The 20,918-nt window shown below is 46.9% G+C and overlaps 1 long non-coding RNA gene across 1 annotated transcript; it reads right to left on the bottom strand.

Annotated features, from left to right (window-relative positions):
* Nucleotides 1-2,495: 2,495 nt before the first annotated feature.
* LOC123579803 lies at nt 2,496-2,950 on the bottom strand. The gene is made up of 2 exons (XR_006702967.1): nt 2,856-2,950; nt 2,496-2,673 (listed from the first exon to the last, which is right to left on the bottom strand). It is a non-coding gene; the product is annotated as an uncharacterized LOC123579803 (long non-coding RNA).
* Between the last annotated feature and the right edge of the window lie 17,968 nt (nt 2,951-20,918).

The following is a 20,918-nucleotide window of genomic DNA, read 5'->3' as shown; positions in this document are numbered from 1 at the left end:
GAAGTAGGCACCAAGGTTCTGTAGGTTTGCCTTCTATAACAGGTGAATAACCAAAATGGGGCAAGAAAGGATGTATGGAAGAGAGAACATTTGGGCCCTGGCTTCCAAGGTCCTTATGAACAAACAAAAACTGGAGGAAAGGCATCCTCAGCTGCGGAAAGGCTGCACTGGATCAACTCCTCCTTATAAGCTGCCTGCCAAGCCCCCATGAACATCAGGCTTCGTCACCAAGTGAGCGTGCATCTTTTCAGACGAGGCAGCCATGAATGAATGTGGAGGGTCCCCTTTCCATTCTGATTTGATCTTGGTACATATTGAATAGCTAAGTAAAAATCGATTCAGCCCTAGATGGCTTACGAGCGAATTATTTCAGGTTGAGTCTTGCCTCTTGGTTGCATTTGATTGGCAGTTGGGGTCTTTATGAAATTTATCCAACTTCTTTCATTCTCAAGGGCGAGTAGGGATATCCCATGCAGTAGATTGAGATCTTAGTTTCATGCACCCGTAAAGAAAGCTGTAAGACTTGTCCTGGCATAACATGGGCCTTCCTAGCAAGGAGGTTAATAACTTTGCCCTGGCAGAATGGCTTGCAAATGATGCTAGAAATCTCCGGGTCCCGGAAGAGTTGGGATAACCGGAAGGCTGGGGGGTGGGGAAGGGGGAGGTGGGAGTGGATTTCTGAGAATGGCTTTGTTCACCTCTCTGGAACGTAAAGGTCTGGAAAGTCCAAATAAGTCTTGCTGTTAGAGATGTGGCAATATTCATACGACCTGTGCGGAGGGACAGGAAATGGAATTATTCAGTCGAGGCAGTCCCAACAGGCCCCAAATACTTGGCCCTTCTTCACCTTCTGCCCTGCAGCAAAGCAGCCAGGAGGACTTCCTCAGGCTCGGAGTCTCTGTCCTCAATGATTGCATTTGGGTGAAAAAGAAGCCTGGAATTAGATGCCTGGAAATATAGGTTCTAGTCCAGGCTCTGTCACTTATCTCACTTGGAGCCCACGGAAAATGAGGAGTTTGGTCGAAATCAGAAGTGCTCAACCTCTTCTTCTGCCCACACACTCATCAAAACGCCTCTTATTAGACACAGCGATTGTCAACCAGCGTGGCTAACTCCACTCATTCTCTGACCGCCACTGAGAATCTCTGAACAAAATCATCTTTGTATGTTTCACACACCCCCACCCCCCACCCTTAGCTTTTAGGAATCTAGACTTAAATTATCATCAGAAGAGCCCTGAAAAAAATAGACACGTACACAATCACAATCACATCTGCATTTTCGCGCATGTCCGCAGACAGTATCTGGACGGATCTAGAAGAAGATACTAACAGTGGTTTTTCTTTGGGGAAAGGACCTAAGAACCTGGTAGTTAAAGAAATGAAGAGGCTGACTTTTTACTGTATACTCATCGCTTGTTTGTTTCTTTTTTCCTGGATACATATTCAGTTAGGAATATGTACATACGTATTCAATGACTATGTATTCAATGAATACATATTCAATTGACTGTGGGTAAAGGAGGAATGGTGACTTAAGCAAACACGTGGTTTTATCTTTCCTACTAAATGAAAAGTCTGGGGCCAGCTGTCTGGAGCTGGTATAACGTAGTTAAAGATTCAGACTCTTGCAACAATCTGTCCCACCCTCCTGAGATTGTGGTCAGCATCTGGCCCCAGGCTCACGAATTGTTTCTATACCTCCAGGCAGGACCCCTGTCTTTGAGGCCACAAGGTGGAAGGGCAAAGAGCATTGCCTGCGGATTATGGCCCCTTTCGAGAGCTTTTCTGGAAGTTCATCTCAGCAACGCACAGCCTCTCCCACTATCAACATCCCCCACCAAAGGGGACATTTGTTGCAACGGATGCACCCATACTAACATGTCATAATCACCCAAAGTCCATAGGGCTCACTCTTGGTGTTGTAGAGTCTATGTATTTGGACAAATGTAGAATAACACGTATCCCTGAAAGTCCTTTGTGTTCCATCTACTCAACTTCCTCTCCCCAAGCCCTGGCAACCACTGATCGTTTTTCTGTCTCCATTGTTTTGTCTCTTCCAGAATGTCATGTAATTGGAATCGTACAGTATGCAGACTTTTTAGACTGACTTCTTTCACTTGCTAATATGCGTTTAAAATTCTCCCATATCTTTTCATGGCTTGACAGCTCATTTCTTTTTAGCGTGGAATAATATTCCCTTGTCTGGAGGTACCGCCATTTATTTATCCATTCACTGATTGAAGGACGTCTTTGTTGCTTCCAAGTTTTGGTAGCTACGCATAGAGTTGCTATAAACATCCCTGGGCAGGTTTTGGTGGACGTAAGTTTTCGGTTACTTTAGGTAAATACCAAGGAGAAAAAGTCACACTGTGAGGAGTGAGTGTGTAAATGGCAGAATGGGAAACTCAATCGACTCCTACCATGAGACAACCATTGCACTGTGGAAAATTATAGACCATTTAAAGTCCCTGGAAATCATTCTAAAGCCGTATGGAAAATTGAAAAACATTTATTTACAAAAATCTACTGAATTTCAGTAGGAACAGTAGGGTCTGTGATGTTTGAGCCCTCTTCTCCTCACTGGCTTCATGTGATGAGAGATCTCCTCCAGGCGGCTGATTCTTCCACCAGTGCCCATTCATTTGCATCATGGAACTACTGGGTCCTTGACCTTCAAGAGTATGGATTTGAGAAGTATTTAGTCTCAGGGCTTTTGTTTTTGTTTTGTCTTGAATAGCAGAGCCTACGTTTAAAGATGCATTTTGATTCTTCCAGGACTGTAAAGCCCAGATGTCCCAGTTTGGCAGAAAGCAAGGAAACAGGACCAAGAATCTTTTAGTGTAAGGATCTTACCTGTTTTCTTGGGCAAGTCACTTCCTCTTTCTGGATTTCCACTTCCTTGAGAGAGAGGAAAAGAAAAATGCCCATTTAGGAAACCGGAAGACAACTCAGAACCGTCCCAAAGACTCAAAAGTCCTGACTGGACTCTACTGTCACCACAACCTCCCCCTCCTAGGTTGTTCTCTCCTCCATAAGTAACTCTTCTCCCTCTCTCTCTGTCTCTCTATCTCTGTTTCTCTCATGTCTGTTACAAAATTTATCTCTCGAAAAGCTCTGGGAGACATTTTGGAGTGTGTTAGACATGAGTGCTAAGTAGAGGTGGTTAGAGCTTTGGATACCTGAAGATATCTGAGGGCTTAAGGCAAAAAAAAAAAAAAAAAGGCCAGGTGGGAGAGCTAAGAGCTAGATCTGGGAGGAAACAGGTAAGGGAAACAACTGTACATAAAGGCAAACTTGGAACCAGGAGAGTAGGGCTGAAGTAGAATTATAAGTTAAGTACGTAGATAAGTAAGTAGGTTTGTTCCCCCCTCATTCCTCCCTTCCTTTCCTAGTCTCTTTCCCTTCCAGTCCCCCCCAAAAAAGGAGGAAATGACCCTCAGTGCTCCTGTATTAACTCCTCAGAGTTTCCCATACTTCAGCCACTCACATAGCATGTTCATGGGTCTTGCCATATCCACACACCAGCTCTACCATTATTTACTTAATGTTTTTCTTTAGGTCAACTCTCTTTTCTTTTTTTTTTTCTTTGACTTACATGTTTACTTTAGCCTTGTGCCTATCAATAACGTCTATAAAAGGGCTTGGTTTGTTACTTTTCTAATGTATATTTAAATCAACACTGAACTATGAGAATTGAAAAATGTTTGTCCCCATGTCAGGGTTACATGTGCCACACTTCAGGATACATCTAGATGAGTTCATTTGGTCTTCCCAACTATCCTAGGAAGTGGGGGTGATTGCTTATCTTACACATGAGGAAACTCATGTCCAGAAGGGTCCAGCAACGTGCCCAATGTCATGAAACTAGCAAAGACGAAATTAAGACTTGAAGCCACTTATGTCTCTAAGGCCCGGGTTCCACTGCCCAACAGCAGGAAAGGAGGAAGAAAGAGTTGCACAAAAACAAGATCCGTCCAAAGAGATTCCAATGCGTTTGCTACAACCAGCTTAATCAGTCTCCACAGAGCCAAGCCCCGTCGCCCATTCTTGCCTCCCTGGCAGACTCCTGGTTTCCTCCTCCACACTCAAGCCTCGTGTCTGGTACCAATCTGGTGCTTGACGTGTGTCTGTCAAGCGGTGGCTTTGTGCCAAGGGCAGGTCCTGCAATCGCTGTCCCAGTGCCAAGCCTCCTAGAAGCCATCCCGAGCCCTGCCCTTTGCGCATGCCATTACTCAGGTCACCACTTTGGTTTCAGTTTCTTGCCCAGGCAAACGAGCCAAGGCTCTGCCTTCAAGTTGGGGCTTGGGCAGAGTTTGCTATTTTCAGTAGCACATTTATGACAGTGGGTGTTCATTCTGGAACAGTTTGAAAGCCTTCTTTCATTTTTCCTTTTTACCGACAGCATCTGGTTGGCCAGCACAGACAACTGGTTTGGCGAAGAAGGGCGAGATTCTCTGCCACCTCCCCCTCGGCCCCTTCGTCTTAGCCCTGCTGGGGTGCGGTACTGCCGTGAAACTGAGAGAATACGGTCAGGGTCACGGGACAAAGACCTGGACTCGGCGTGCCCATCTGCTACGTTCTCTGCCCCACTAGTGGCTGGCTCTGGGTTGGGGGGGCATGGGGTAAGAAGGTGAAAGAAGAGTGTCAGGGGTAACGGGGCAAAGGGACTAGTATTTCTTGTAGGCTTATCGTTTATCAAGCACTATACTAGGTACTTGATATCTGTTATCTCATTTGATACTTTCAACAGCCTACAAGCTATTATCGGGCTCATTTTACAAATGAGGAAGTCTATGCCTGGAAAATTAAGTCACTTGGTGAAGGCCACACTGCTACTAAAAGGCAGAGCCAAGATTCGAACCCAGGGCTATCGGCCTCGAAAGCCCACAGTCTTTTCACCATACCGGGCGACATCTTCTCTAGATGAGATATAGTTTACAAGGGATGGGAAATCATTTAGTTTACGATTCCCAAGGCTGCTGGCTTCACAATTCTAGCTCCTCAGAGAGAAGGAGGAGGCCAGATGTACTGTGGAGAAAGCTTATTTAAATAGAATGAAATAAATGTCTTTACTGTAGGACTTTGGGAGTCTTCTATTCTGAGCACACGAATCTCCAAGAGGTAGCTACAGCGTGCCACAAATTACCCAAGGAGACTGTTTATTTTCCTAAAAAACACCCAAGAAACCAGGATGTTACAGACCGGTTTGGACATGAGTCATCAAATCAGACTCCTGTAAGTGTAAAAAAAGGAGGCAGGAGACTTGCCCAAGTAATATGACAAGCCAAAGCAAGCACCCCACAACCTCACTCCTGTCCCGCCTTCTCGTCTCCATAGAGAGAGGCTCTGCCTGTTTCATTAGTCGTTAGGGACGAGGTAAATACCCACCACGTGCCAGGCACTGGGGTAAACAAGACACAGTGGAGAGGCAGCCCACGGCAGTGCGGAGACAGTGCTGTGGATGGCCCTGCCCTGGAACCAAGCTTGGGGGTCTGGGAGGTTTCCTTGAAGACTGAGCAAGTCCAAGGACTCTGCTCCTGTTGGGTACCAGCATCCTACACGAGAATCGGGAGCGTCTGCCCCTGACCGCCCCCCTCTTCACGGCCACACCCACACATTATGGATAGAAGGGCCATTTCAGGACTTCACCTCCTGTCACCTCCTCAAAGCCCTTCCTTCTTTGTTGACTTTAAAAGCAGCGATTGGAAAGGGGCGCCTGGGTGGCGGAGTCGGTTAGGCGTCCGACTTCAGCCAGGTCACGATCTCGCGGTCCGTGAGTTCGAGCCCGGCGTCAGGCTCTGGGCTGATGGCTCGGAGCCTGGAGCCTGTTTCCGATTCTGTGTCTCCCTCTCTCTCTGCCCCTCCCCCGTTCATGCTCTGTCTCTCTCTGTCCCAAAAAAAATAAATAAACGTTGAAAAAAAAAAAAAAAACAGCGATTGGCAAAAAAAAAAAAAAAAAAAAAAAAAAAAAAAAGAAAAGAAAAAAAGAAATAAAACAAAAAGCAATTGGCAGAGATATAGACTCCTTATGAATTCCACTAACTCTGCAACGGAAGCTAAACAAGTCCCTGGGGTGCCTGGCCTCAGAACAACCCCAGAAAATCAGAGCTGGAAGAGATCTTGGTGTCTGGTTACTGCCCACCACGCTACAAATGCGCAAAGCGAAACCCGGAAGCTGAGGCCTCGCGGCCATTGAGGTCCAACATGGCGCCCCACTCTCTTCGTCAGCCCATGCTTTCCACTCAGGGTGAGGTGGGAACTCAAAATGTAGTGCTGGTGAGCCCAAGTCCCATCTGCGCCAAATGGGTGAAGGAAGGGAACCACGCACGTTAAGCACCCTCTCACAAGGGAGCCTTCATGGAAGGTCCTAGAAAAAATAAGACTGGCCGCTCCAGCTTCTAAGAGGCGGGTCCTGGGTCCTTCTCAGCCTCTGCTTCCACAACGCTGTGTGCCCTTGGGTGGGTGTCACTTCCCTTCTGCGGACCTGCTTCCTCATCTACGAGAAGGAGGAGAGGACGTTTCTTTCAGCTCTATAGTTCTGTGATTGTGCCACGGGAGGGAACTTCATGTCAAAGGCCAAAGTGTGGCTGACACCTGACTGCCTTTCAAGGCCCCTGCTTTATGGTCTCACCCTCTTTTTTTTTTTTTTTTTAATTTTTAAAAAACGTTTATTTATTTTTAAGAGAGAGAGAGAGACAAAGAGCACTAGTGGGGGAGGGACAGAGACAGAGACAGAGAGGGAGACACAGAATCCGAAGCAGGCTCCAGGCTCTAAACTGTCAGCACGGAGCCTGACGCGGGGCTCGGACCCATGAACTGTGAGATCATGACTTGAGCTGAAGTCGGACACTTAACTGGTTGAGCCACCCAGGTGCCTGGGTCTCACCCTCTTTCTTTATGCTTATTTATTTATTTATTTATTTAGAGAGAGAGTGTATGCGAACAGGGGGGAGGGGCAGAGAGAGGGGGAAAGAGAATCCCAAGCAGGCTCTGCATTGTCAATGTAGCGCCCAACGCAGGGTTCATTCTCACGAATCGTGCGATCATGACCTGAGCCAAAATCAAGAGTCGGACGCTTAAGCAACTGAGCCACCCAGGCACCCCAGGCCTCACCCTTTTAATCTCTGTACATGTACTGAGCATGTTTTCTTTCTTGAGGTTATAGAACCTGGATCTGAGAGACTTAAGGCCCGGGACAGGCAGGCTGTGCTCCTGGCAGAGTATAAATGACAAGCAACTTGTCGTGACAAGAGTGGCCTGATAAGGCTGCTGCCTGAGCTGCAGGGAGGGAGGGTCTGCCTGCCCCTGAGGGATCCTTTGGAGAATGCGGTCCTACCCCTCTGCTGGGCCCACAGCCATGGGTGGCGCAAGCCAAAGCCAAGGCCAAGCCCCGATAAGGTGCCGAGCTTTGACATGCTGTTGCCTGTTGCCTTGACAACCCAGAACGGTCCTGGGCCGCGGACCCCACTCGTTCGAAAGCTCCCAGCCCCGAGATCAGGGACCATCCTTCCATCCTACACAGTCTCCCTGCTTAGTAGGCCTTTTCCTGAGGTCACAGGTAGATGTCGAGTAACTATCTTAAAGGAAGTATCCTCTGCAGTTCCTGCTACCTCTGGTATTTTCCAGAACTCAGATACAGACAAAGAGTAGATCCAGGGATGGTGGGTTTGTCCACCACTGAAGGACACATGAAGTCTTGATGACGGGGACAGGAATGTTTTGGAGACAGTTGAAAGACCAGCCAGCGTCAAGGGCATTATGCTAGATGGTCAGTGTAAGGTCCCTTTCAATTTGGAGGTGTGATTTCTGGAAAACTCCTGAGAAGAAGATACTTGCCCTTCTGAGAAGAGGTTGCCCAGCCATGGCTGAATCCTTCCTGAAAGAAAACAATGTGTACACTTCTCCAAATACCTCTGGATTGATAGAAACTGCATCTTTCCCCTGACCAATAGCGCTATCATTCCTCCCTTGGGACTTAATAACAAATGCCTGGAGTTCTAAACTTCTAAGGTTTCTCTTTTATCTTGAAATTCTTGGGGAATAAATAAGCACTATCTCTCTGTTGAGACATCTGTCCCATAAGTGGGGTTTTAGTACCTGGTGCTATTTGAGGTTGTGTGTGTGTGTGTGTATTTTTCCACTTTCTTTGCCAACCTGCCATTACTTTATACTTGTGATTGATGGCTCATAAATTAACTCTTCTGCTCTGGTTTCTTGATGAGATGATTAGAAATTTGGCTACAGTTCACTGCTATCTTCACTCTGCCTTGGGCTGTTTGGGAGGTGGAATGTTAAGTTGGTGTTTTTACTGCTGTTCCAGACAGAGTGAATGATGATTTAATTTATATAAATGTAAGTGATTAGGAATGATTGGAGAGACCTGAGGTACTCTTAAGTCCTTATTTCATGAAAAATATGACTCTTTTTCCCAGTGATATTCCATGATGCATGTTCAGAAACCAGATCTCAAGGGAGAATTCACGTAAGAACACGATGAGACTAAACTCAGAAGATACGGGGTGTAGGGGCGCCTGGACGGCTCAGTCAGTTAGGCGCCTGACCCTTGATTTCGGCTCAGGTCATGATCTCCCGGTTCATGAGATCGAGCCCTGTGGTGGACTCTTCGCTAACAGCGTGGAGCCTGCTTGGGATTCTCTCTATACCCTCTCTCTCTCTCTCTCTCTCAAATGAATAGATAAACCTAAAAAAAAAAAAAACCATTAAAAAAAAAAGATTTTAAGAGGATATGGGTTTTAGTCATGGTTTCCTCACTGGGACACCACTCACTTTCATTGGATCTCATTTTTCTCATCTGCAAAACGGATATTCATTCATTCATTCATTCACTCCCTCAACAAAGCACTGTATGCAAGAGACAATAACTGTTCTCCACTTGTGGAAATTGCTACACATATGAATGGATGGAGATGTCTGGGAAAAGTTTCATAAATTATAAAGTGCATTGAGAAGAGAAGGGGTTGTATCTTATATATAAGATGGGATCTAAGGTATTTTTTCCCTTCTAATAAAGCCCATTATGTTTAGTTCTAGGGAAGTGTTTCTTAGGAGTGATCCTACTCCTTTTGTGGCTGATACCCCTGGAAATACAGTGGATGAGAACAGCTATTTTCCTTTCTTTCCATCCTGTCCAAAGTGAAAAGTCTTATGCATTTATGCAAGAATGCATTTCTATGCTCGGGTTCTCTTCAGTTAGCTGAAAGTCTGTTGAACTGCTGGGACCCCTCTAGACACGCCCTTTTTTAAGAAGCACCGCACACGTCTGAAGGCACGCAAGGCATCAGGGCCACTTTCCAGTTCTGGGGAAGCTTGGGAAGGCAGCAAGATGTGGTGATGAAAAACAAAAATAACAATTCGCCACCTACAGACATCTTCGCCATTATAAGGATCATGACACACGGCAGAGCTGTTGTCGTTCTCCAGTGGGACACTGTCCCATTTCACAGCACTCTGTGAAAGCACTTTGCAAACCTAAAAGGCCATGTACCAACGTCAGGGATGATTTTTCGGTGCTTACCACCTGAAGGTGCATTAACAATGGCAGCCTGGGCTGCAACCTCAAGTGATGGTATCCGATTTTATGATCATTATCTCTTTAATGTTGCCCACACTTCTGTTTTCTAAGAGTCATTCTCTCTCTTTCTAAATGCCTGTATAGAATCATTCGCCCAACACAGAAGTTGAAAACTGACTTCACCCGACAGTCCAGCGCTATGGCTAACGCCGACCTGTTTCCAAGAAGTATAACTCCATTTCCTTTTTCTATTTCAGCTGCAGTCACTCCTAAGTCATGGCCACCCACGAGTTAATGAATGTGATTTTATTTCCAAGCCTTCCAGACAGCTCCAGCATACTCCTTGTGACACCTCCTATCTTCCCACAGTTAAATCTACTGATAGACAGGAATGATTACTTGGCATTTATGAAGCACTTGGTGTCACAGAGGAATTTATGACTTGTTTTATTCATTCTCCCTAAGAAACTCCCTGCAAGGATGGTCCACAAGACACTGGTGAAGAAACTGGGGTCAGTATGACAAATCCGTTTCTATAGATAAGACTTGTGTGATTAATTCTTCCAGTTAAATCCTATGGGGTTGATCAAGCTGTGCCATTAATAATAAAGGGGTTGGGAGAGGTCCATCAACACTATCCATGAAAGCGATTGGTTCTGATGGCTTTTCAAAACTCCAGCAGTAAGCTCATGGTTTCCAGGTGCAGATTCCCCCCAGCTGGCACCAAGATTTCTCTCTTTCCTACAGGGGTATCTTAATTTTCTCAGAGGTGCAACAGGGAGCCTGAGGCCCTGAGAAGTGACTCGTCCAAAGTCATTGAATGGGTTGGCTGCGAAGCCAAGACCGCAGCATGGGGCACAAAGTAGGTGTTCAATAAACACTTGAAGAATGAGTGACTGAATGAACCCAGATCTGGTACTCGTTTTTCTCCCTTCACTATACCCTACAAGGAGCTCTTTAGAGTCCTGTCACATTTTCTGCTTTTCAGAAATGAAGTTCATTTCCTCAAGCCTAACCAAGTTCTAGTTCTAGTCCTACACTGTCCAACGCGGCAGCCACAGGCCACATGCAGCTGTGGAGTCCCTGAAATGTGGTGGGCCCACACTGAGATGGGCTATACATAAATCTCAAATTCTGAAGTTTTCATGTAAAAAAATATCGTCAGATGTCCCAAGGGTTATTTTTCATACTGACCACACATTGAAATGATAACAGTTGGGTTATGCTGGGTTAAAGAAAATGTTAAAATTACTCACTTGTTTCTTTTTACTTTCTTCAGGTGGCTACTAAAACTTTCCCCCCTTTTTTTTTTAATTTAAATTTTAGTCAACATACAGTGCAATATTGATTTCAGGAGTGGAATTCAGTGATTCATCCCTTCCATACAACACCCAGTGTTCATCACAAGTGCCCTCCTTACTACCCATCACCCATCTAGCCCATTCCCCACCCACTGCCCTCTTTCAACCCATAGTTTGCTCTCTATCCTCAAGAGTCTCTTGTGGTTTGTTTCCCTCCCTTCTCTTCCCCCCTCCCCCATAAGTTCATCTGTTTTGTTTCTTAAATCCCACATATGTGTGAACTTCTGTGGTATTTGTCTTTCTCTGATGGACGTATGTCACTTAGCATAATACATTCTAGCTCCATCCACGCCATTGCAAATGGCAAGATTTCATACACACACACACACACACACACACACACACACACACAATGTCTTCTTTATCCATTCATCGGTCAGTGGACATTTGGGCTCTCTCCACAGTTTGACTATTGTTGATAATGCTGTATAAACATTGGGGTACACGTACCCCTTCGAACCTGTACTTTTGTATCCTTTGGGTAGATACCTAATAGTGTCATTGCTGGATCACAGGGTAGTTCTAGTTTTAGCTGTTACTAAAAACTTTTTAATTCTACTTACCGCTTGCATTTGTGGCTTCCGATATAGTTCTATTGCACGACCCTGTAGTCTGCAGAACTTTTAGAAAAATAATTACGCATGAGTTTTTAACTCTTCAATAAAAATGATTTCTTCAGGCTAGCCAAGAAGTTGGGAAACAAAGGGAAGGTTAATTAACTTTCTTTTGCAATAAAGAAAGAAACATTCCTCCCTCTTGTTTCCCCTACCTAAAGCCTTTCCCTGAAGTTCCCATTGCATTCTCCTTAACCACACTCTTGGAAACCTGGGATGCCCGGAGCTGGCTGGGCAGCTGGCCAGCCAACCCAGGAAGCAAGGTGCTAATCAGAGAAGCAGCTATCTCCACCTGACTGCCACAGGCACAGTAGGTCACCCTTGGGACCGGGGACGTGTTTTTGGAGTAAACTCTTGGTGAACAAGTTTTAATAAAAATGACTACCATAACAATGGACACTTTGCAAATAAATTGCACTTTGCAATTTATAAAATACTTCGACATTTACCACCTCACTCGATTCTCAGAACAGATCCATTTAGATGGACACGATTAAGATACCCTTTAACGGATAAAGGTGCAAACCTCAGAGAGGCTGAGAGGCTCATTCACAGCCACGCAGCTAGGACGTGATAGATGTGGTTTTAAAGCCTGGTCTCCTGTGACAGGGGTTAGATCTCATCTTAGGCCACTCCAGAACCCAACAGGGGAGCCCTGACGGACGGACCCAGGGCTCAGTGGCCCCCAGGTTTTCTTCGGCGCCTCTCTAGCACAGACCAACAGTGGAGGAGGAAAGGAAAGATGGCAGGAGCAGTAGAGAAGAAAGAAATCCAGGTAAGGGGATTCCATGTGTAATATCTTGAAGAGAAACTTCCCTAGTTTCACTGTAATTAACCTTTATGCCCAGACATAAAAGGAAGTGCTGTCGTGGCTAAATCCTTAGTAGCAGAAATCCTACCTACTGTTGGGCGGAAGGGGGTGTTATTATCTCCATCTGAGAGATGAGGAAGCTGAGGCTCAAACATTCAATGTCCATTCCACTGCCCTAAGTTGGCTTGTACATCAATATATAAATCACATGGGGGCGCCTGTCTGACTCATTCGGCAGAACATCCAACTCTTTTTTTTTTTTTTTAAAGTTTATTTATTTATTTTGAGAGACAGAGGGGTGGGGGTAGAGGCATAGAGGGGAGAGAGAAAATCCCAAGCAGGCTCCTCTGTGCTATCAATGCAGAGCCTGACGAGGGGCTTGATCTCACGAACCATGAGATCACGGCCTGAGCTGAATTCAAGAGACGGATGCTTAACTGACTGAGCCACCCAGGCGCCCCAGAGCATGTGACTCTTGATCTCAGGGTCTTGAGTTCAAGCCCCATGTTGGGTGTAGAGCCTACTTAAAAAAAATAAAGTAAATGTATAAAATATGTCTAAAAATCATATGTATTTTTATTGTTGCCATTTATTTTTTGTCTTTATTCATTAACTATTCAATAATTATCTTGATTATTTATATCCTCGTTTCTTAGGGTTTACTTTGTTTTCTTCTCCTGGCTTTTAAAATAGAACACTTTAGGTTCTTAAAAAAAAAAAAAATCTTTGTGTTGTAATAAATGCACTTTAGATCATGAATTCCCCCCCCTCCCAAGTACGTCTTTCATTGCATCTGGGGTTTTTGCTTACTTCCATTACGTATGATAGTATTGAAACCCATTGTATTACTGCTGTTTCCTTAATAATTTCATTATTAGCCAGATCTAAATATTTTATAATTTTCCTGGCTTTCCTCTTTAACCCATGGATCATTGGAAGTATCTATTTTTTATATCTATGTTTTGTATCTCTTTTTTGAATAGATAGAAAAAATATATCTATTTTTTGAATAGATAGTATGTACCAATGGTACAAAATTTAGGAGGTACAAAAAATGCACAGTGAAAAATCTCTCAAAAGCTACAGCTGTATGGTTCCCTTTATGCAACATAACAGAAAAGGCAAAACTATAGGGACAGAAAACAGATCAGGAGTTGTCAGGGCTGAGGGTGTTTGGCTATCCAGAGACAAGAGAAAATCTGGAGGACGAAGGGGCCGTTTTATACCGGCTTTGTGTTGGTAGGTGCAGGCTGTATGCATTTGTCAAAAGCTGGAGAAAGGTATAGCGAAAATAACAAATTCACTGGATGCAAATTACACCTTAATTAAAAAAAAAAAAAATTAAAGTCTCTCTTCCCTCTCCGGAACTTAATGGTAGTTTTCCCGTTTGTCTGAAATTTGCAGTCGTGGTTTTTCTCTTTATACCACAGCAGTCTCTATTGCAGTTACAAAGAAATTTCTAAAGCTATCTTTCTGAAAGCTGCTTCACAGAATAATATTCTCAACTGGGGCATATCGTTCACAGATCTCTGCGTTCTCCTGGGATTCCCTGGGAATAAATCACCTTGAATGCACTCATCCCTATACCTGGGAGCTACCATCGCTGTTAGAACCTTCCAGCACTTCCTGGAAAGCTTAGGCACGCCGGCGAAGTTCAGTATCCACCTGTCTGGGTCACTGCTGGAAAGCTAGCTGAAAGGTCAAGTTGACATTATACTTAAAGCCTTGTCTCTGCCATGACATCTTCTGAGTTAGCGTTAAGTGGCCACAGGAGAAGCTTGCTAAGATGGCATGTTATAATTATCCATAGCCAAACTCAAACAATCTAATTGTCATTAATATTGCTGGCTTGCGACAGCCAAACATCTAGGATAAAGCAGGGACTGGGTGAGGTACGTCATCAATCATCATCATCACCATCATGTACAATAATAATCATCCCTCCCTGAAGTCTGTATATAGCAGGCAGATGGGACAAAAGAAAGCCCTAATTCGGGAGGACTATTTATTAATGTATTTTTCACCTTAAGCCACGGGGTATTTAAAGATGCCGAGTCCTTATGTACAAGAGTAGCCATTGTACATAACGTAGCCATTATGTACAAGAGTATTGATGGAGAAGTCAATTTCTTTAAGCCTCGGCTTCCCCCTCTACAAAAGAGAGAAAATTCTCTCCACTTCACAAGTTACCAGAGAGACTGAGGGAGATACTAGGCAGAGATACCATCCAGAGAAGATTCTTTCAGTAACCTCTGTGTTGGGCGAACAAAGGCCCCCAATCCGCCTTCTATAATGATGAGGCTAGCCTTCCGTCTCTTGTCCCTCAGAGAATGCCCAGAAGAAAGTATCAATCTGTGAATTTCCCCAAGAGAGTCACAGCAACACGAAATGAAATAATAAATGGACAGGGGCTTTAGATTTTGTAAAACACAGTAAACGGCATCGCTACCTCCCTTACCCACACACCCCTTTCTTTCTACCTGGATAATTCAAACCCGTCCTTCAAAACTCAGCTCAAGGGCCAACTCCTCCAGGAAGTCTTCCGGATGGCTCACCGGGAGCCTTAATGGCCCTCCTCTGGGCTCCCAGCGTCTCTCACACTACACCACGATTGCACGTATGCTTGTCTGTCACGTCCTCTGATCTGGAGGTTACAGATGAAAGTGCACCTCCTTATCTGCATCCCGTGGGAAGGGCAGAGACGGGCACAGGCACAGGGTGGGCGTGCATAGGTGTTTGTTGGCAAATTGTCACTGATGAAATGCAAGGCGTCATTTTTTTTTTCATGTTTGTTTATTTTTGAGAGAGACAGAGACAGAGCACAAGTGGGGGAGGGGCAGAGACAGGGAGACACAGAGCCCGCCGTGGGGCTCGAACCCATGAACCGCGAGATCATGACCTGAGCCGAAGTCGGACGTTCAACCAACTGAGTCACCCAGGCGCCCCCGAAAGGTAAGATGTTATTAAGGCTTATCTCATGAACGACTGCTTTCCCAAAGTCTCCCTCGTCTCTTGACCGGGCATTATCTCGCTTTATTCAGAATGACCCAGAGTTATTTCCTGTTTTCTTCCCTCACAGGGCTTGGGTGGGGTCACCTCACCCCGAGGGCCAGACAAAAGCTGCAGTGAGGAGCCCTGAGGAACAGACACAGGGGGCAGTTACTCTGAAGGGGCTGAGGGAGAGGCACTAACAGTCTTCAGGCTCAAGCTGCTGCTTCCTTTCCCCTCCCTGTCCCTTTCCTGTGACCCCAGGAGCACATCTTAGGGCCTGAGTCAGGATGACCCCTCAGCCAGGCATTCACTTCCCTCCCTGCTCTGGAATGCCTGACTCCTCTGATCTCTTCTGTGGAGGCCACCGATCCTTCCCACTGGCTTCCTGTGGGTGACACCTACCTTGGTGATTTCCTAGGGTCCTCAAGACAGGGGTTCCCGGCCCCCGCTGCCCACGGGGATCACTGGAGAGTGTTCCAGGTCCTTCTCTGTCGCCCCGCCCCGCAGAGTCTGACGGGACCCAGCTTAGCCGGGACCCCTGTGGGAGGGACTAGTGTATCACGTGGAAAGTCGGACTCAGAGGTCCCCAGAATGCTGCCAGCTGTGACCCTGCGTGTCTATGCACCTTCCCTGCTCCCCCGCCGTGCAAAAGCTCGGGAGTCAACGGGCCCAGCCCCCTCGCTCTCAGATCAGGAAGCTGAGGCCCAGAGAAGGTCTGTGAGGGGGGCAGGGCCAGGACGTGAAGCCGGCTCTCCTAACCCAGGTTAGCGATTCTTCGGTGACCCGGGCTGCCTTCTGGGACAGTGCTGAGCTCTCTGCATCAGGGGTTTGGGTGGGGAGGTTCTTAGCACTTCTTTCAAATGAACTGCCAAGGCTCAGAATAAATCTACGCCAACCCTTGCAGAAGCCTACCTCTTTTGTGTGCTTTGGCCAAAGCCATTCAGGTCTACCGTCCAGACAATCACGAACAGGGAGATTCTGAAATCGAGGGGATCAGGAAGGCGTCAAACGGGGACGGGCTGAGCCCGGCCCTATCACGGAGGAGCTGACTGACCTTGGGCGAGTTATTTCTGGGGGCCTCGGTTCCCTCACGTGGGCAGGCTGGGCAGACGGTGGTGGCCGTGACGGCCCGGATGAAACCTGGGAGTCACGCTGGGTTCCCCCAGCTCCCCACCCCGCACAGCCCATTGGGCATCAAGTGCTGACCGCCCCCCCACCCCCGCCCTGGTACTCTCCCAGTTCAGGCTACTGTCCTCCCTGCCGGGCATCTAGCCATGGCCCCTGGCTGACCTCCCCGCTTCTCGCCCTGTGCACCCTCCACACCAAAGCCAAAGCCTTCTTTAGGACAGGGACGTTCGATGCTGTCATCCCATCTCTTGGAACCTTTCCTCCCGTCTTGGGATGATCCGGAACGTCTTACCAGGACTTCCAAGCTCTGAAATCTGCCTCCTCGGAGGGCCTGGTTTCTCATGTTCCTGCCACCCCTCCTCAGGCCCCCCCATCCTCACATCACTGCCCCGGTCACCCGGGCCCTTTCACTTCCTCCAGGAAGCCCTCCCTGATTTCTCCAAGTCTGATTAGGACCCGTCTATGCGCTCCCGCACAGTCCGAACTTCCCCTGTTATAGCCGCAGAATGCACCGCAATCACCCCTTTGCCTGACTCTCCTCCACAGCCCGTGCAGGGCCATGCCCGCCTGTCTTCAGTGTATCCCCAGTGCCAAGGACCGTGCTGGGCACTGGGGGAGGCTCTTCCGTTTTTATTTTTGGAAGCGTGAATGGATGTGTAAAATGATGGGATATCGATTTAACAGGATTGTCACACAGGGTAAACGAGGTAACCCCTGCACAAAACCTTCACGGCGTCTGACGTCAGGCAGCATTACAGCATCACATAGCAGTGATCGATAATCAGCTTTCCCCACCCCTGAAACCCTTCCAGTGTTTACCTCCATGTTCTGGGTCTAAATTTTGCCTCTAACCAGTTACTTGGCTCCTCTGGTTCTTTGTTTTCTTCCCATTAATGTGACAATATGGTTCCAAAGAACAAAACAAAACAGGGAAGGAAGGAAGGAAGGAAGGAAGGAAGGAAGGACGGAAGGAAGGAAGGAGGGAAGGAAGGAAGAGAGAGAAAGAGAGAAAGAAAAAAGGAAAGAAAGAAAGGGAGGAAGAAAGGAAAAAGGAAAGGAAAGAAAAGAAAAAAGAAAAGAAAGAAAAGGAGAGGAAAGAAAAGAAAAGAAAAGAAAATTCTAGAAGTCTGTGAGTTCTCTTTCCTTCCCCCCTTCTGGCTCATCTTTTCTCCCTCCAAGAATCAGAAGTGGGGAAGGACACAGTCTATGCTCCTCCCCAGCCCTTCTATGTTTATTGCAAGGACTATTATCAGGCTGTTAGAAAAGATTATATTCTCGGGGCGCCTGGGTGGCTCAGTTGGTTAAGCGACTGACTCTTGATTCCTGCTCAGGTCGTGATCTCACTGTTCATGAGATCGAGCCCTGCGTCGGGCTCCACACTGACGGTGTGGAGACTGCTTGGGATTCTCTCTCTCCCTCTCTCTCTCTGTCCTTCCCCCACTCATGCTGTCTCCCCCTCTCTCAAAATAAACAAACATTAAAAAGGGAGAGAGAGAGAGAGAGAGAGAGAAAGATTGTATTCGTTCAAGTTCAAAGAAATTCCTTCTGAGGCCAGACCTGCTCCCTTCATGGGCATACGATCATGGGCTTGTGGATTTTGGCATTTGTCAGCCCTGGCGACATTAAGTACCTCTTTGTTCCAAGGCTGAGCCCTGCCTGAGTGATGACAGGTGAAGTTTCCCCCACACCCTGTGCCACTGTGTGATCACCCTGAGTGTCAGGAGGGTGGGGGGGGGAGAGAGCGGGCAGGGCAGGGGCGACGGTAAGGGAAGCCTGCACACACCCTTGCAGCTCGTGTCATGCTTCTGTGGCTGCCAGCTAAGGACCTGGGGCCCTCGGGCAAGAAGATAGAAGCAGGAAGGAAGGAAGCAGGAGAGGGGCCTCCCTTCCCCCCAGTGTACTTAGTCTCCCAGTCAACCTTCGCTCACCTGCCCTGGCGCAAGAGTCCCCAGACTTCCTTCTACAACCCTGACCTCACAGCAGCTCTGGAATCTACCCCGGCCCAACACGCAGAAGCAGAAGCAGGAGAGAGGTCGGCCACCAGCTCTGGCCGTGCTGGGGACCTGCAGTGCAGCTACCCAGGCATCCTACCAAGGAAAGTCCATTCTGGGGTCTCCTCCTCTGTGTGTGACAATTCTGGGGCCCGGGAGCCCACTCCGGGTCCGGATGCCTCAGCGTGCGACTCCCATCTCATAGCTTGTGGGTTTGAGCCCCGCGTTGGGCTCTGTGCTGGTGGCTCGGAGGCTGCTTGGGATCCTCTCCCTCTCCCTCCCTCTGCTTCTCCCCGATTCGCACGTGCTCTCTCTCTCTCAAAATAAATAAATAAACTTGAAAAATAAACGCGGGAGTCACTACTCTAAAATAAAGGTATCTACCAACTCCACACGAATATGCTTGCCAACTGGTTCATGGAACACACAGTCCCTGGGGTCCTTTCTCCTTAGAGGCAATGCAATTCCATTCAGCCTTTGAGCAACTGGTCTGTGCAACCCCACCATCCCCAACAGAAAGAGCCACGCCAAGCTGGCCTTCTCAGAACCCTGCCACCTAGCACGGGAAACAGGACAGATATACTAACAGTCCAAGAGGGAACTGGGTAAATACTACAACTCAACCCATGGATCAAAAGATTGATTCTGGGGGCGCCTGGGTGGCTCAGTCGGTTAAGCATCCGACTTCCGCTCAGGTCATGATCTCGAGGTTTGTGAGTTCAAGCCTTGCGTCAGCCTCTGCGTTGACAGCTCAGAGCCTGGAGCCTGCTTCGGATTCTGTGTCTGCCTCTCTCCCTGCCCCATCCCCACTTGCGCACGCTCTCTCTCTCTCTCTCTCAAAAATAAATAACCATGAAAAAAATTAAAAAAAAAAAAAAAAGATTGATTCTGGCTGAAAAGATCAGAAAGTTTTCACAAAAGAAACCACATCTGAGCCAGACCCTAAAGGAAGAGCTGAATTCTTATGAGCGAAGACGTTCTCATTGGCTCTGTTGAGTTAAGACTGGGTTAGCTTGACGTGGAAAAAAGTCTCTGGGTTCCAGTAAAGTGTGCTCCTAGTCTCTACTGCTATGTTGGAGACTTTGGTCAAAGGACTGTTGTGCCGTGTGTCTTTAGACAATCACCTTATCTCCCTGGGCTTCAGATTCCTCTCTTTGTTTGTAAGATCGGATTCAGCTGTGTGCCCTGCTTCTCTTGCCCTCCCTCTTGTCCTGGTTATAGTCCATGCCCCACGAAAGCATCCTTTTTTTTTTTCCCTCAATGTTTATTTTTGGAAGAAAGAGAGGGTGAGCAGGTGAGGTGCAGAGAGAGAGACGGGGACCGAGAATCCCAAGCAGGCTCCGTGCTGACCGCAGAGAGCCCGATGTGGGGCCTGATCTCTCGAACTGTGAGATTATGACCTGAGCCAAAGGCGGGCACTCAACCGACTGAGCCACCCAGGTGACGCCCCACAAAAGGATTCTTAAAAAAGAATTTATAGGGGCACCTGGGTGGCTCAGTCGGTTAAGCAGCCGACTTCGGCTCAGGTCATGATCTCGCGGTCCGTGCGTTCGAGTCCCGCGTCGGGCTCTGTGCTGACAGCTCAGAGCCTGGAGCCTGTTTCAGATTCTGTGTCTCCCTCTCTCTCTGGCCCTCCCCCGTTCACGCTCTGTCTCTCTCTGTCTCAAAAATAAATAAACGTTAAAAAAAATTAAAAAAAAAAAGAATTTATAATTGGAGTGTTGGGTTCCTTCTCCAGTAAACATTGCACCTTCTCCTAGGACTCCAGCACATTTCTCCTTAAAAATAATAATAATAATAATAATAATAATAATAATAGAAAAAATAATAAAGAAGAAGTGGATTTGTACCTGGAAGAAGGTTTGTTACAAAAAATGGCTTTTCCATTACCATGGTGGAGAAAATTACTATTTTAAAAGCAGATCAAAATGGCGGACAACCCAACAGAGAAATGGGGAAAAGGCTTGAACAAACCTTTCATAAAAGAGAGATGCCAAATGGCAAGTAAGCATATAAAAAGGTGCTCAATTTCGTTAGTCATCAGGAAATGCAAACTAAAACCACCATGGAATACCACTCCCACCCTCCGAAATGGCTAAAATGAAAAGGACTATAGCAGATATTAGGCAACTAAACTCTCTCACACACACTGCTTGTGGGTGTGTAAAACAGAATGACTACTTGGGAATGATGTTCGGCAGCATCTAGTAAAATGAACACAGACATACCCAAAGACTTAGCAATTTCCACTCCCAGATGTGTACCCAACAGAATTACAGGCACATGTTCACCAGAAGCTACACTAGAATGTTCACAGCAAAGACTGGAAACAACCCAGATTTCCACCGACAAGTTGTGATTCATCTACGCCCCTAGAATTCCACGTAACACGCTATGCACAAATCACGGACGAATTTCACCTGCAGCACGATGAATGGAAAGCACCAGACACAACAGGGAACACGCAGCAGAATTCCACCGTGTGTGA

Source organism: Leopardus geoffroyi, chromosome A3 (genome assembly GCF_018350155.1).
Source record: "Leopardus geoffroyi isolate Oge1 chromosome A3, O.geoffroyi_Oge1_pat1.0, whole genome shotgun sequence".
NCBI classification, from domain to species: domain Eukaryota; kingdom Metazoa; phylum Chordata; class Mammalia; order Carnivora; family Felidae; genus Leopardus; species Leopardus geoffroyi.
The sequence above is the reverse complement of the archived record's forward strand: the minus strand, read 5'-3'. Positions and strand labels throughout refer to the sequence as shown.